The 17,135-nt window shown below is 27.4% G+C and overlaps 1 pseudogene; it reads right to left on the reverse strand.

Moving 5' to 3' along the window:
• Positions 1–2,854: 2,854 nt before the first annotated feature.
• LOC111290764 (hevamine-A-like) lies at positions 2,855–4,044 on the reverse strand (annotated as a pseudogene).
• Between the last annotated feature and the right edge of the window lie 13,091 nt (positions 4,045–17,135).

The following is a 17,135-nucleotide window of genomic DNA, read 5'->3' on the forward strand; positions in this document are numbered from 1 at the left end:
TAAAGTTCTCATAAAATTTTGAAATCAAGTTTAGAGGTTTCAATCATCATGAACCTGAAATTGGCCATTGGGCAATTACTATATGCATTGAAAACTCATTATAACATTTTGAGATAGTTTGTTTTCACTAAAAGCTATCATTATAAATGAGATAATTTTAATAACCAAATCTACATAATTTGTAGGCATGAGGTGGATTATTATGATTGGCTTAGAATAGCCATAAGCCAAAATTGATGCCACAATCTTGATCATGTTGTAGTAATATTTGTTATTTATATGGTTTACTTTATGGATTGTACAAATGATTTATCATTTATGGTTTTATTTAATGAAAATTTTAAAGTATATTTACTTTGAAAGCCATGAGCGATTCAAAAATCTTATGAATTTGAAAACTTTTATGATAGCAAAAAGAATCCTATTTGATCCATTTGGGTGATGAAAATGGTTTTGTTCATGGTAATAAAAAATTATTAATAATGTCTATGATGAAATAGATTTATATAAATATTTATGAATTGACATAAAAGTCTTAATAGGAGAATGTAAAAGCATGACTATATTTGAAATCTATTTATTGATGTAAACTCTTACATTGAGTTAAAATATAAAAGTTTCGATACTTTTATTGAAATATTAAGATATCAGCTAATTATCTTTCACTAAGGGTGGATTTGGAGGCCTCTTACTTAAAAAAAAAAACCATCAAATAGTGAAAAGATAAATGAAATGGCAACTTGATTAAGTAGATATGATATCTTGATAATTGAATAAGATATTAATTCTTTAATAAAAGAATGCATACTTGCACATGATAGGGTTATGAGAATAAAAAGAAATAAAAATTACCACCAATGTTGTAAGATTTTAGTATAATTTTATGAGCAAATTATACAAGTTAATAAGTTTAAACACTTATTAAAGTAGTCATAAAAAGGTCCTTAAAAATCTTAGAAAGACTAAAATCGTTTGGTTTATTCATTAAATTTATCCAATTATACTAGAAGTATAATTATATTAAAAATGTATAAAAGTAAGGAAATAGAATGGTTGAAATTAATAAATATAGAGTTGTGGCCATAACTAAAACCAACTATTTCATAAATTGATAAGAATGAGGCAACAATGTTTGGAGCATATAAATGATATGCAAAATAAAAAGTTTGGACATATTAGCTTAAAGTGATTATATTAGAGATTCAATTTCAAGTGGGGTAATTACCATAAAAGAAAATTAAATTGCAAAATATTTGGTTAGTAGTACTACAAATAGAATGGATTTAAACCCTTACTATAAGACTCCAATAATGGGAACACAACTTTGAATTAGTAAAAACAAGTTATTATTATGTGTTTGTTAAACATTAGTAAAATCCATTCAAATTTTAGAAAATAGCATGATCCATTGCACAAGAAGGATGAGTTTTTATATTCTTAATGGAGTTTTAAATGTCTAACGCAATGGAGACATAATGAAAACTCTACTTATATAAACATAGAAGTGGTGTTGTTCAACAAGAAGAATTGTGATCTCTCTTGTAAATGTTTATGAATATGATAAACACATTACCATAATAGTGCTAAACGCAATTATAAATCTTTTATAAAAGAATAAATAAGTATTATGTTTGTTATATTTTCAATTCTAATACTAAGAGTTGAGGTTTAACTTACGGACACCATCAATTTTGTTAGAATTCTAAAATATATACACTAATTGAATGTTTAAATTGAGAGATATCTTTTTGTATTCGTAATATTTATTTGTGTGAAAAGTAAAAATTAAACACCAACATTTCAAACTAGTGGATGATTGTTGGTAATTTAGAATGTAATACATCCTACATTGGATAAAAAGATTTAATTATTGATGAATAAAATTAATTTTTGTATTAATTTTATTCATATTTTAAATAATTATGTTTGAACAGAAATAATTATCATATGACAAATGATCATAACTATTTGAATATAAATAAATTATTACTCATAAAGTTCATGATTATACAGAAAATCATAATCATCTAAATAAAAATTTATGTCAGTTCATTCATTATAAATAAATCTTTTAATATAATTATTTTCATTACTTCTGTTAAAAAATTTAAGACTTTATTGTATCTTAAAATTATAATTATTTTTAACAAAATATTTTTCATACCTCAAAGCAAAAAATTTTTTCTATTATTTATCTTTTCCTATTTATTTTTTCTAACAATGAGATCATCTGCCGATATTTTCATGTGTTCGGCTCACCAGCAACACAGTGTAGTTTGAAGGAATCGTCAAACATCCATACATAATCCACGTAGGCGATTTTTCCCGTGAAATCAAACTATAATTAATAGTAAGCTCTTGTCATGATGATTTATTTGTTCTTTAATCAAACTGGTCTAAACTTGGAAAATCACCTTGCTCAAAAAAAGGGTCAATCTTTTATGGGTTTTATCATGATAAGCTCAGTTCGATCCAGTCTTGACCCGTTATTAATTAGCTTGCCAGGTTGTCATATTCCTATTAACTTTTGGGTTGAAGAAGGTCTAACTGTTTAAGGCTGACTGTACATTTTTATTTTTTTATTAAAGGAGGGCTAAATCCTAAAGACGTCAGCTCCACGCCATATCTCCTATTTTTGTTATCACGGGCGATACTGTCCCTTTTATTGCAATAGTAGCTTGGACACAATAATAGAAACGACAAAAATGGGGAAAAACCAAAAAAAAAAAAAAAGCAGAAGCGACTTATTTAGCACGTCTAACACCATTTGCCCCGACTTTTAGTTTAGTCTAGGGGCTTGCTTAAGCCACTAAGCCAGCCAATGTTGCTTTGCAATCATACTTTCATGGTTTTATTACACACCGTTCTTAATGACGGTGCTATAACCACTGATTTTATCAAAGTACCTATTCCAAAGCATGACACCTCCATATTTGGGTGATTTCTTGATCTGCGGAAGGATTTTAGAAGTTAGCTCCCAGGGTGGAATGTAACCAGTCCCTGTTGATGCCGCTTCCCTGGTTGCTGGTAACCCTAAAAATATCTTCCCCGCCTTAATGGAAGTGGTCCACCGATACCATGAGTTTAAAAGGTTCCTAGTGTTACCGGGACTATATTGACAAGGTGCATTGTTATAGAACTGAACCCAAACATAATCAAAAAGTCCCGTATTAAGTGCAGCCCCCAAGTATCTATCAGGGAATGGACATTGAGGAGCAGCCGATAGGTAAACCTTTCTTCCTGGCTATGCAAATAGGTAGCGGGCAAGATCATCCCAATATTTTGTGGAGCCAAACTCTATGTTGAAATCTATGCCATCCAAGATAGCATTGCCTAATGGCCTGTAAAGTGATGTTCCACCCAAGAAATTGTTGTATAAGTAATCGGCTACCTTCATGGCGTCGGCTTTAGACGCCAGAGTGTACTGGCCACTTCCGCCACCAATGGAGAGCATTACCTTGATCCCTCGCTTTTGGCAGTTTCTTATGGCTATAGCAACATCTTTGCAACATCTTTGCAACCGCCATATTTTGGGTTGCAATGGCCATCAAGATTGAGTTCTGGAATCCGGCCACTGCCAAATTTGTTGAGGAACGCGATGTTGACGAACTGGTACAGTCCAGTCTCACATGTTTTGTCTAAGGTAGTCTCATAGCTGTTTTGACCCCAATACACGGCAATCCCACCGGCTTGAGAGACATCAATAAGGGCTAGGACAAGTAGGGAGAGGAAAAAAGGTATGACTGGTGTTTTATTGGCCATTGTTGCGATTGTTAATTGTGTGTTGTCTGCTAATTGTGATTCCACAATGCCAAGCAGAAGGTCTCTAGAGTTCAAGAGCACCCAGCAGGTTGGAGTTTTATCGATTATTTTATTTGTATAAAGGGGGCAGAGAGTTTAGTCACCTTAAAATTTGAGGAAAGTCCCAGACTTATGCCACCAATATTCCGTTTCCGGTAAACATGGAAGATTTGGCGTAGGGTTTACTTAAATTTTTTATTCAGCCCTACAGACGATGAATGCATTAATCAGTAAGTAGAAAAAGGTCGGCGGGGCATAAAACCGTATGAATGAAGAAAATCCAAATTGACAGAATAAAAAGCTATGACCTGATTCTTAAAAATGCAAACTGCACACATTGGAGAAATAAGATGATGATCACTTACTGACGGATTTAAATTAACAAGTCAAAATACGTAAATGTGATAAAGAACTAAACTATACGGAAATCAAACACACACATGCCCAAGACCAGGATATTAATAAAGATTCAAAAAGTCTCCTTAAATCACCCCATTACCAGTGGCACTACCGCCCACAGGCACTTCCACACAGTGGAATTCCTTAATTTCTAACAACACCCATTTTCGCCCAAACTATAAATGCAAAAGTGATTGTTTTCCCCAAAACATATACACGCAAAGTCGTGTCAATTCCTCTCATTTGTCAATTTTGCTAAAACATATAAGACAATTAGTAGTCTTTGGTACTAGGTCTACTCATTCATCCAACAACCACAGTATACATGGCAAACCTTGAATTAATTGGGGATTCTGTGGTTAATTTTCATTCATTTGAGATTTTACAAGCTAACCTTGGTGAAAACAGACAAAAATAGTAGTGTTTTCTGGCAATAACTTAAAGCTGTATTAGACTCTCTCAAATACTCCGCCGTTACTAATCACAAAGTCACGCTCGCTTGCACCGGGTTTGCCTCTATAGGATAGAGATAGACCCATCAACATTATTCATTTGATTTCATAATAATAGAAACCAACCGCGCGCTGAAGCCTCCGACTTTGAACATTTCTATCAACTTTTTTCTGATCATGTTGAGATACTTAAATCTTGCTATGATGAATTTTATATTAAATTTATTTAATTATATGATGAATTTATTTGTTATTATATGTCATTTCATTGAAAATCTTTGTAACTTCACCTGAAGAAATTGGAGGAATTTCTTAAAAACTTGTTTCCATATAAAACTTTGAGTATTTAAACTTGCTCTCATTATTCCTAATAAGACAGCTCAATAACAAAGTGCTCTTTTTAAAGTATACCCTGTTTATTCTGCTCGTAATAATTTAATCAATTTCCTGGATAAAAAGATTAGACATTCTATTGAAACTAATACTCTTGATTTTATTTTACTGCAACAATTTCTACTGGAATGGAGGCTCGCTTCGCTTCGGATTTTTTATTCATAAAAAATCATTTTAAATTAAATAATATTACAAATAATATTAGTTAATAAAAACAAAAGTAAATATTATGAAGAATAGTTTTTTTTAAATAATAAAATTATTATATTAATTAACAAAAACAAATTGATAATTTAAATAATTTATTTGCAACAACTATAATTTGCAATCATTTTTATTATTTCTCATTTATGATACCAAAAATTAAGAAAATTTTTTTTATGAATTATTATATTATAAAATACATTTTATATTTTTGATATACGAAATTTTTTGTAATAATATTTACATTTGATTTTTTTCTCATTTCTAAAAATCATTATAAATATAAAACGTAAAATTTTAATTATTGGAATCAAACTAAATTCGGGACAATTATGTAATAATGGAATCTATTGTTGTCAAATTGTTGAAAAAAATAAAAACGTAAATAACTTTTTTGGACCAAGCTAATTTTGAAGTGGCTTTGTAATAATGGAACCAATTATTTTAAAATTGATTTATCAAAACAATCATATTTGATCTTTTTTTTTTAATGTAAAAACAAAACTATTTTATAAAAAACTATATCATATGAAGTCACTAAAAAGTAATTTTAAAATAATAGAACCAATCATTAACTTATGATATTATTTATATTAGGTTGTATTTATCATATGAAGTCACTGAAAATTAATTTTAAAATTATTTATATTAGATTATATAATTGTATTTATCATATGAAAGTACTAAAATAAATTTTAAAATTATTTATAATATTATATAATTTGATACTCTTTTCATTTCAAATTAAATATTCATATATAATTTGAGATGGAGACTAACAAAATTTGAATTTGAATTTAATTGTTTTAATATTATTTCTTTACTTTTTTATAATATTGATAAACAATAGAGTTAAATGCTAAAAAGTAAAAAAAAAAAAAAATTTGAAAATTTTAAAAATTTAGAATTGTATGCGTTAAAGGAAATAAAAACAATTTTGAGACAATCCAAATTAAAGAAATGTGGAGATTTAATTTGAGAAAAAAAAATTAGTATGTTTTTTAATTTGTTTTTATTATGTTGATTAATATATTTTATCTATTAATTTTTTATTTGAAAGTTACGTAACTATTATTAATCAATTATATCATTTTTTTTTCTTTATCACTTCTTATTATTCAAAAAAAAAATTACCCAACTAATCAATTTTTAACATATTATTTGAAAAATATAAAAAAATTATAAAATTTTATGAAAAATATTTTAAAAAGAAAAATAACAAAAAAGCATAAATAAATTAATTTAAATAATAAAAAGAATTTTTATCATTAAAGAAGGAAAAAGATACGCATGCAAGATTTGATGAGCCTAGTGGTACACATAATTAAAGAAGGATCTAAAAAAGACAAATGGCATAACATTATGTAAACACCTCATTTTGCATGAAAATTTTTTTAGAATTAAAACAGGTCTACTATAAATTGTGCCATGATCTAAAAGCCCCAAAAATTTTAATTTTAGTTTAAATTTTTTATTTTAATTTTAGTCTTAATGTTAATTTTGGTTTTTAATTTTAGTTTTTATTATTTCTAGTCAAAAGTAAAAAAAAAAAAGTCAAAGCTAATAAAAAATGGGAAACCATAGATTCATTTTGAGATTCAATCAAATTAAATCAAATCACACAAATAGAATTATAGAATTAACTCACATAAAAATGAAATCAAATCACAAAAAATCTAGTTGAATTGATTTAGTTTCCAAATTGAAAGGAATTCAATCCTTATAAAAACACACATGAACAAAAAAAAGCACACAAAAAGGGTGAGGAAACACATAAATCATACGAAGGGAATGAGCAATAAAAAGCAATAAGCAAAAACAAATTAATGGAATTAAAGTGTTCTGGATTTGTGTTCTTTGTATTCTTGAAATTGGCTCTCCAAAATTTATTTTTTGGGTTTTTTTTTTAATTTGGTTTCTTTATTTGATTTTAGTTGTTTTAAGTTATTTGGGCTTTGGGTAAATCCTTTTGATTCTAGAATTGTTAGAGTTTTTCTAGAAAGTTGTGTTTTAATTTTTGGTCTTTTTGCTTGGATTCAAGGTTTTAGGATCGATTTGAATTACTGAGAATTTTTTGGGAAATTTTTTTTGAGTTTGTGGAATTTTTGGGGTTTTAATTTGATTATCTTGGTAAGAGTTTGAATATTTAGGCGAAGTTGACAAGGGCTAGAGAATTTTGGGTGGTGGTTTCTGGGTTATTGCTAGGTTAGTTTGAATATTCAGGCGGTCATTTGAAGTTTTCGACGCTGGAATCTGCGAATTTCGCTAGAGTTTGGGGAAGTTTGAGTTTCACTGTTGAATCTCTAAAAAGAATAAGGAAAGAAATCCAGCTAGAAGAGAGGGAGCCAAGGTATTATGAGAAAAAAAGATTTTTTTTTTTTACTTTTATTCGTAGTCCTATACAACATCATTTTGGGAGTTTTGACTTGCAGGTAGATCTAAGGGGACTCGTGCATCGACCTATCTAGTGACCCAATCTGAGTGTATGTTTCTTTTTTTCTTTTTTTTTTTTAATTTTTGATTTTTGATTTTATTTTATTTTACTTTTGTTTTGGGTTTTTTTTTGTTTTATTTTTTTTATATATTTTTTGCTTATTATTCTAATTGAGTGATTAAATTAAAGAATGGAAAATCTTGGTAAGATTACTTATAATGTTTTTATTTAATTTTTTACATGATTATTAATTAATTTGCATGATATTTATTATTGCATGATATATTATATTATTATTGCATGGTATTATTTGCATGATAATTTTTATTTATTTTAATTAATTTTCTTAAATTAAAAAAATTTAAAAATATTTTTAATCCTACCAAACTATTGGAGGATTTTAATATTGAATTAAGTCTTACAAAACTATTGTAGGACTTAATGAATTTTCTTAAAACAAATAATTTTTTTCAATCCTATCAACATGTTGGAGGATAATTTTTGACAAAAAATCTTACCAACATATTGGAGAATATTTTTGCAAATAAATTGTTTTTATAAAAATTAGATTTTGAATCTCCGATTATAGAATTACTAAAAATGTTGCAAATAATAATTTTTACATAAACTCTTAGGTGAGAAATTTTTTTTCAAATTTTACCAACATATTAGAGAATTTTGATGAGAATTTTTTTATACCAAGGTTCTAAATCTCTTCATTACAAATAAATTTTTTTTACAAAAGAATTTAATGAATCCGATGATAGGGCTTCTTCAATGTAGGACACTAATCTCCATAAATACTCCTGAACTGAAAAATTATCTCCTAAACTGAAAAAAAAATTATCTTAAATTACTACCAAACTATTGGAGTAATTTTAAGATTAATTTTTAATAATTAAATTATTTGATAAAATTATAAAAATATTTTAAGGCTTGGATAACTTAAAATCAAACTGATACCATCATTTGTATGGACATTGTGAAGGTGCTATAACCTTCTACAAGCACAACCATATTTTTTAACCTAAATCTGGTTTTGTATGCCAAAATCTACTGTTTAAGGAATACCTAGGTCAAGTTTAAAATTCCTTTTTAAAATGGGATAAATTCAATTAGGTGGTTAATTGCACCTAAACAAAAAAAAAATGGTGATGACTCCTAAAGTTTAAGTCTAGCGAAAGGTCTACAAATCTATACATTATAACAATTTGGCAACTTCATTGGGGATGTTGAGAGTCAAGCCAGTAAATGATTTCTAATTATCTAAGTCTAACTTAACAAATTTTAAAATTTTTCTCCTTGTTTGTATTTTATTATTTATTTTCATTTTTGTCATTTATTTACACATATATAACATAAGCTCTATACCCAAGTTTCATCCCTTAAGAGGGAGTAAAGTACCTATATCTTCATGAGATTTCATGTCTCTACATAGATTAGTGAAACACTCTCACTCAAATTGAATTATTTTTGCTTGTAACCTATAACGGATGAAGATTGGAGTGCCTTACTAGTCTATAATAGACAATGATGTAAGGAACACTTTATGAACTAGTAGACTATCAAACTCTTGAACCTAGCATGTAAATAAACCCTAAGGGTCCAAACCTAAGTTAGATTCATGCATTCTTTTGTGTTAGAGAATCCTAAATAGGACATATGATGGGATATTTATTCTACTTATAAATTTATATATTGTTTTTTTATATATGATTTGCATAATAACCATTTATGTTGTTCTTTATATTTATGTATTACTTTTTGTGTATAGTATATGTATGCTAACCCTATTCTTTTACTATGCATGCATCCACGTTATTAGTTTTATCATAAAGAATAATTGTCACAAAACAATTTTAATAAGAAAAATTTTAGTTACATCCATGAAGAGCCTAGTGAAGTTCTCTACTAGCTTGAAAAGGGAGTTTGAAAAGTTGAAGCTTGTAAACAAAAGGTTAAAAAAGGAAGTTCAAGCACTCAAGTAAGAAAAAGATGAATGAAAAAGTCTATTTGCTTACTTGAACACAACACAATCATCTATCAATCAAGAGCTGGCCAACTTTTGAAAGAGAATGGACAGTTGCAAGCAAAGCTATAAGAAAGGGAAGAGGTATTCTCTAAGGTACAAAGACACATCCAAATGCTGAATGGAGTTGTGGTTGAAATTAGAACATAAATGAGGGCTGTGAATGAAAAATATGAGTAGATAAAATAAGCATATATGAGAAAGCATGACTAGTTAGAGTCCTTGCTTGATCAAATCATTGTAGCTACTTACAAAGCCAATGACCTAGTAGAAAAAGTTAAAGAATGGATAACAAGGGTACTACCAATGGAAGCACATGACCAAGAATTACTAGATTTTCTTAATGAAGTACAAAGCCAATATTAATAAATTAAGGATTTTTTTCTTTAATAAACTTTAGACTTTCCACGAATGTAATATTAGATTTGTGTAGAAATAATTTTAAATTCAATAAAGATTTTATTTGTTAACAATTGTTATGTGTTAAATCCTCCTTATTGCATTCTTGCCTTTTCTTTTTTTTTTGCATTCATTTTCATTCATAATTTGATGGTTCTATAAACGGCACTCTAAATCTATACCTTAATTATAAAAAATTAAGGTTTAAGGATAGCTCGACCAATTCAGCACCAGTATAACACTCGAGTTCAAACTAAAAGAATAGAGCAAGACAATATAAGTTGCACTAAGAAATTGAAAAGGGCTCAAAAAGAAATTAAAGGGGAGTTGAGCAAAATTCTCAAAACACTAAATAAGTTGAATAAGTGAAAGGTCGTAGAAGAATATGCTAGCCTTGAAGACCATCCGTTGCAAAATGTTGTCAACCCTTTATATCCTCCTAATTATGGCTCATATCAAACCCAGTCCACCTAAGGCATTTCTCTGCAATAATTCACATTCCCTGAAAGACATACCTATATTGGAATGCCCTCTGCGTTGACTCAAAGGTAATTTAAAATTTTTGCTAATCTTATTTTTACAAAAAAAGATAATTGAACTAGTTCCAATCCTAGTCCCCAACTTAGATGAAACAAAGGAGGGTGAGAAATAAAAATTAAAGGTGGTTGAAAGTTTAGGACTTAAAGTTTAAATAAAAGATGAACCTACTACAAAAAAGACTATGGGCCTTTGGGGGTATAGACTTTTATGGCTTTATGGATGCTGTTGGCTTTTGTTTGGTCTTAAATCTTATGATTCTTTTGAAATTTAAGATTTTAAAGTTTAAGAAATACGATGATATTAAGTGTTCAATCACATAATCATTATGTATTATCGAAAGATAGCTATATACACCAGTGATGAAAAGCTATCGATGTATGTGTTCCAAAATAGTCTTACTAGTTCAGCTACCAAGTGGTGTGTTTAGCTAGACTAAACCCACATTCACTCTTAGAATAAGCTCGCTCAGACATTTATTAATCAGTATCATCATATAATAGACTTGGCTCCTGATCATCTTTCTTTGCAAAGTATGGAGAAAAAGTTAATAGAATATTTCAAAGAGTATGCCCAAAGGTGAAGGGATATAGCTTTTCAAGTTCAACCTCCTTTGATTAAGAATGAAATAATTGTCTTATTGGTAAACACCCTAATGACACCTTATTACGAGAAAATGATAGGAAAAACAATAAAGAACTTTGTTGGTATAGTGATCTCAAGGGAAATTATTAAAAATGTTATCAAAAGTAGCAAACTTAAGAAAAGATAGGCCAACAGTACCAAGAAAGGTGGTATGTAAAAAGAAATAAGTCGAAGACCAAGCTATGAGTTTTAAGAGGTAACAATTCAAAAGTTATGCTTTATATCCATCATCTGTTCATCCTATTTACTACCTATAGTTAATAATATTACACAAGTCCTTTACCAGTCTTATTATCCAACCATGAATAATATTTTTCCAAGTCTTTATCAATCAACCTTTTAAGCATTTGCATATAAGCCTAATTCTATCACTACACCAGTTTCAAGACTTGATAAGTGGTTTGAAAAGATCTAAAGGCATGCAAGAGAGAACTTGTATTAATCCTATACCCATAATTTATATTGAGTTATTCTCAAAATCGATCAAAAATGACCTAGTATCTTCAATTTTTTAAAACCATTGAAGCCACCCAATTTTAAATGGCACAATGTTAATGCTATATGTAATTAAAATAATGAGAATGTGAGTCACTTTATAAAAATCTACCTTACTTTCAAGTACAAGGTACAAAGTTTGATTTAAGCAAGTTCGATGAGCTTCAACAAATTAGGGGAGATGAATGTTAACAAAGGCCCTTTGCTTGATCACCCAATGGCATAATTTTAGGAATGATACAAAAAGGTTGATTGGAACTACTTATCATTTTAAGATTTTTTTTTAAAATATGGATCTCTTTTATGTACTTGAATTTCATTTTATTTTTTATTATTTTAATAAAAATAACAGATATGATGCATTTTCATAATATTTCTTCTTTTGTGTGAATCACTATCATATGCTTTTACCTTTTCACATATTTTTTTATATCCATTCTTAAATTTCAAATAATGAATGTTCAGACAATTATGATAATAATTCAGGATTCGATTTTACAAAACATCATTCATGTTGATATGATTGATAAATTGAAATTGTTAATTTATTGAGATTGCTGAATAAATAAAGATAAATTTAGTAAAAAATTTTACTAATTGAAAGATGAAACTAATGCAGAACATGATTTTTATTTTTAGACAATAAATGTTCTTTATTGAAAGTATTCATATTTGAGATGAGAAATGATCATCTTTCTTTTATCCTTCATACAAAGAGTAAAATTATTCTTTGTTACCCATTTGAGCTTATTGAAATTTTTTTCAAAAAATCCTAACCAATAATCACCTTCACACTAGGGGCAAAGTACGAAAAGCTTAGGAAAGTCAAGATCCTTAGTGATTTCAAGGGAAAAATTTTTTTGTGCTCAAATTTTTCTTGAAAAATGATGAAAAGTGCAAAAAAAAAAAGAGCAAAAGAAAGAAATTGGTGAGACAAAGTATCAAGGAGCTTTGAATGAAACGAAATAATCCTTGGTTTGATTACCTTTCAAATATAGTTTGAGCTTATTTTATCAATTTCTTTTATAACCCCTCACCCTAACCTATATTACGTCCCTTAAAAATCTATTTTGATCAAATGTGAATACTTGAATTGAAGAATTATGTGTTGAACTAAGGCAGGTTGGCAATTGGATTATTTAAGGATTTTGATGTCATTGATGGATTAAGGAGAAGAAAATAAAAAATGAAGAGAATATACGTAAAAAAAAAGTAATAAAAAGGTAAAAAAAAAAAAGAAAAAAATGAAAAACTTAAACTAAAAACCCAAAAGGGTGGTTTAAGTAAAAAAATAAAAACCTGAAAAAATAACTTCATTTGAGGATCTTAGTAATATAGATGATGATTGGCTCAAAGATCGAGAATATTAATGGAATGGGTTTTTGAGAAAGAACTCTAAGTTAGAGTTCAAAATTATTTGAATAATCATTATTCTAGATGTTAATATCCTATTTAAACAATTACATTATTTTGTTTTTATTAATCTTTGATTTGTTATTGACTATACCTTTTTTAAATACCTAATTTTTTTATTATTTACCAAATGTGTATCCCCTGAATGAATTGAGAAAATATATCATATTTTTCATGAATTAGAATGATGATAAATAAGTGAATGACAATGTTCATAAAAGAGTTTTTCATTCTTTTGAAAGAAATCCAAGATAAAAGAAGTGAAAGAAGCTTGAGAAAATGATTTGGAAAGGACAAATGAGATAACCCAATGATTAATAAAATGATGGATTGGTCATCATAACTTGTGAGTTGTGACTAGAAAAGGAATATAATATGGATCGATTGATTGAATTTGCTTTGAGATCACTAGTGCTGAAAAGCTAAGAATGAATATAAGAGATGGTGGAGTCTTAAAAACCTTGTTACTACAATTGAAACTTTATGACATTGATTTAGTGACATTTGCACTACTTACATTGTATTTGCATTGTTTGATGAATATTTGAATCCTTGAAAATTGTATTTGCATCATGATTGGGGCATACATTTGCATCATGTAAAAAATATTTGAATCATAGTATGGCATTTACATTATTATTTAGGACATGCATTTGCATTATTTAGTAGGAATTTGGATTATCGCATTTGCATCATATAAAAAGCATTTGCATCATTTAGAAGGCATTTGCAAAATTTTCGCTTTGTTAGGAGAAAATGTTTAACTTTTGAATACTCAAATAAGGAAGATCTTTCATGGTAAAATTTTTCTTGACAAGGAAAATATTCCAAAATTTTAAAGTTGTATAGCTTTTATTTAAATGAGCTTTTTTAAAAAATAATCACGATTTTAAGACTTTCAAGCATAATCACTAAAATCTTTTGAATAAGAATATTTGAAAATTTGATTGTGAATCTCTAAAATTTTTTGACTGAGAATCTTTAAAATTTTGGATGTGAAACCTTGAAAATTTTCTAATAAAAATTTTCAAATTTTTGGTTGTAAAATATTAAAAAAATTTTAATATGAATTTTTTAAGTTTCATATGTGATCCCTAAGTTTTTCCAATGAACAGCTTTAACTTTTGGGTGTGAATTTTTGAAATTTTAGAATGAGAATTTTTTAATTATGGTTGTGAGCCTTGAAATCTTTAATGTAAATCCATGAGTTTTTTTAAGTATGAAACTTTAAATTTTGGACGTAAATCATTAACAAAAATCTTTTGAATGTGAATCTTTAATCTAAAAATTTTAGGAATATTCAATTCTAGTGAATTTGAAATTTTTATGAATTTTTTAGTCTTGTGAAACTTTGAGTTCTTAAGAATTTGAAAAGCTTAAGAATCGATAATTCTTGTGAATCTGAAAATTCTTGCGAATCTAAAATTCTTGCAAAACTAAAGTTCTTACGAATTTGAGTTCTTGCAAATCTAAAAATTCTTACGAAACTAAAATTCTTGTGAAGCTAAAATTCTTATGAATCTAAAATTCTTGCGAATCTAAAAGTTTTATGAATTTTGAATTCTTGCAAATATGAAATTCTGACGAATCTTTGAATTTTTTTTTAATCTAAAAGTCTTACAAATCTTTATGAGTTTGAAACCTTTGCGAATTTGGAACCTATGTGAAACTTAAAAATTTTGTGAATCTGAAACTTTAAAAATCTTGAAATTTGTCAAATCTTGAAATTTTTTATGAATTTCAAAACCTTTGCAAACCTTAAAACCTTTAAGAATCTTCGAATTTTTTAAAATCTTGAATTATTTACGAACTTTTGGAATCATTGAAAAAGTTGAAATTCTTACAAATTTTGAATCTTTGTGAGTTTTGGAATCATTATGAATTTTGAATTTTATTGCAAATTTTAGAGTCTTGAAATATTTCAATGCTTGCTATGGAGCTTTGCGAATCTTTGAAATTTTGTAAATTCTTGAATTTCCAAATTATGAATCTTTGGATTTCAAGTTTAAAAAAGTTTTTGATTTTTTTAAACCTGAACAAAATGAATGTCTTTTGTCTTTGAACAATTCATGTTTCACAAAAATTGTGCAAAGAGAAGCAACTGTAGATATCCCATTTGTCCTAAAAATTTTTTTGAAATTGAAATAGGCCTTCTACTATAAATTGGGCCTTGATCGAAAAGCTTGGAGCTCAAGAATTAAAAGTCCAAAAATTTTAATTTTAGTTTTAGTTTTTGGATTTAATTTTAGTCTTAATGTTAATTTTGGTTTGTAATTTTAGTTTTTATTATTTCTAGTCAAAAGTTTTTTAAAAAAAGTAAAAAAAAAAAGTCAAAGCAAAAAAAAAAAAGAAAAGGAAAAATCAGAAACAAGAAACCATGGATTCATTTTGGGATTCAATCAAATCAAATCATACAAACAGAATTACAACATTAATTCACATCAAAATAGAATCAAACACACAAATCATATGAGGGGAATGAACAATAAAAAGCAATAAGCAAAAACAAATTAAGGGAATCAAAGTGTTATGCATTTTTGTTCTTAGTGTTCCTAAAATTGGCTCCTAGGAATTTGTTTTCTGGGATTGGATTCTAAATTTTTTTTTTTAATTTGGTTTTTTTATTTGATTTTAGTTGTTTAAGTTCTTTAGGCTTTGGGTAAATCATTTTGATTCTGGAATTGTTAGAGTTTTTTTAAAAATTAGTGTTTTAATTTTTGGTCTTTTGGTTTGGATTCTAGGTTCTAGGAACGTTTTGAATTATTGAGAATTTTTTTGGAAATTTTTTATTTTTCTAGGCTTTTGGGAATTTTTTGGGTTTTAGTTTGATTTTCCCAGTGAGAATTTGAATATTCAAGTGAAGTTCACAATGGGTGAAGAATTTTGTGCAGTGGTTTCTAGGTTATTACTTGGTTGTTTGAATATTCCAATGGCCATTTGAAACTTTTGACATCGAAATTTGCAAATTTGGCCTAAGTCTGGGTAAGTTTGAGTTTCACGGTTGAATTTCTGAAGAGAAGGAGGAGAGAAATCCAACTAGAGAGAAAAGGACCAGCGTATTATGTGGAAAACAAGTTTTTTTTTTTTACTTTTATATGCAGTCTTATACGATGTTGTTTTGGTTTTGACCTGCGAGTAGATCCAAGGGAACCCACGTGCTGACTCATCTAGTGACCCAACCTGGGCATAGGTTTCTTTTTTTTTTCATTTTTCATTTTTTAATTTTGATTTTATTTTATTTTACTTTTGTTTTGTTTTATTATTTTTTATATTTTTTCTACTTATTATTCTAATTGAGTGATTAAATTAAAGAATAGAAAATTTTGGAAAGATTATTTATAGTGTTTTTATTTATTTATTATTGCATGATTATTAATTAATTTGCATGATATTTTATTTTAAATGCATGATAGTTTATATTAATTGCATGATATTTATTATTGCATGATATATTATATTATTATTGCTTGGTATTATTTGCATGATAAATTTTGTTTATTTTAATTGATTTTTTTAAATTTAAAAAAATGGTTTTAAAAAAATAAATTTTCAATTCTACTAAACTATTGGAGGATTTAAATTTTAAATCAAGTCTTATTAAATTATTGGAAGACTTAATAATTTTCTTAAAACAAATAGTTTTTTTTCAATTCTACTAACATATTGGAGGATAATTTTTGACAGAAAATCTTATTAACATATTGGAGGATATTTTTAAAAATAAATTGTGTTTATAAAAATTAGATTTTGAATCTACGATGATAGAATTACTAAAAGCGTTGCAAATAGTAATCTTTATGTAAATTTTTAGGCGAAAAAATCTCTTCTAAATTTTACTAACATATTGGAGAATTTGGAAAAGAATTTTTTGATACCAAGGTTCTAAATCTCCTTGTCATGAATAAAAGTTTTTTTTTACAAAAGAATTTAATGA

This window comes from Durio zibethinus, chromosome 11 (genome assembly GCF_047325235.1).
Source record: "Durio zibethinus cultivar Kanyao isolate XHJ-2024 chromosome 11, ASM4732523v1, whole genome shotgun sequence".
Lineage (NCBI taxonomy): Eukaryota > Viridiplantae > Streptophyta > Magnoliopsida > Malvales > Malvaceae > Durio > Durio zibethinus.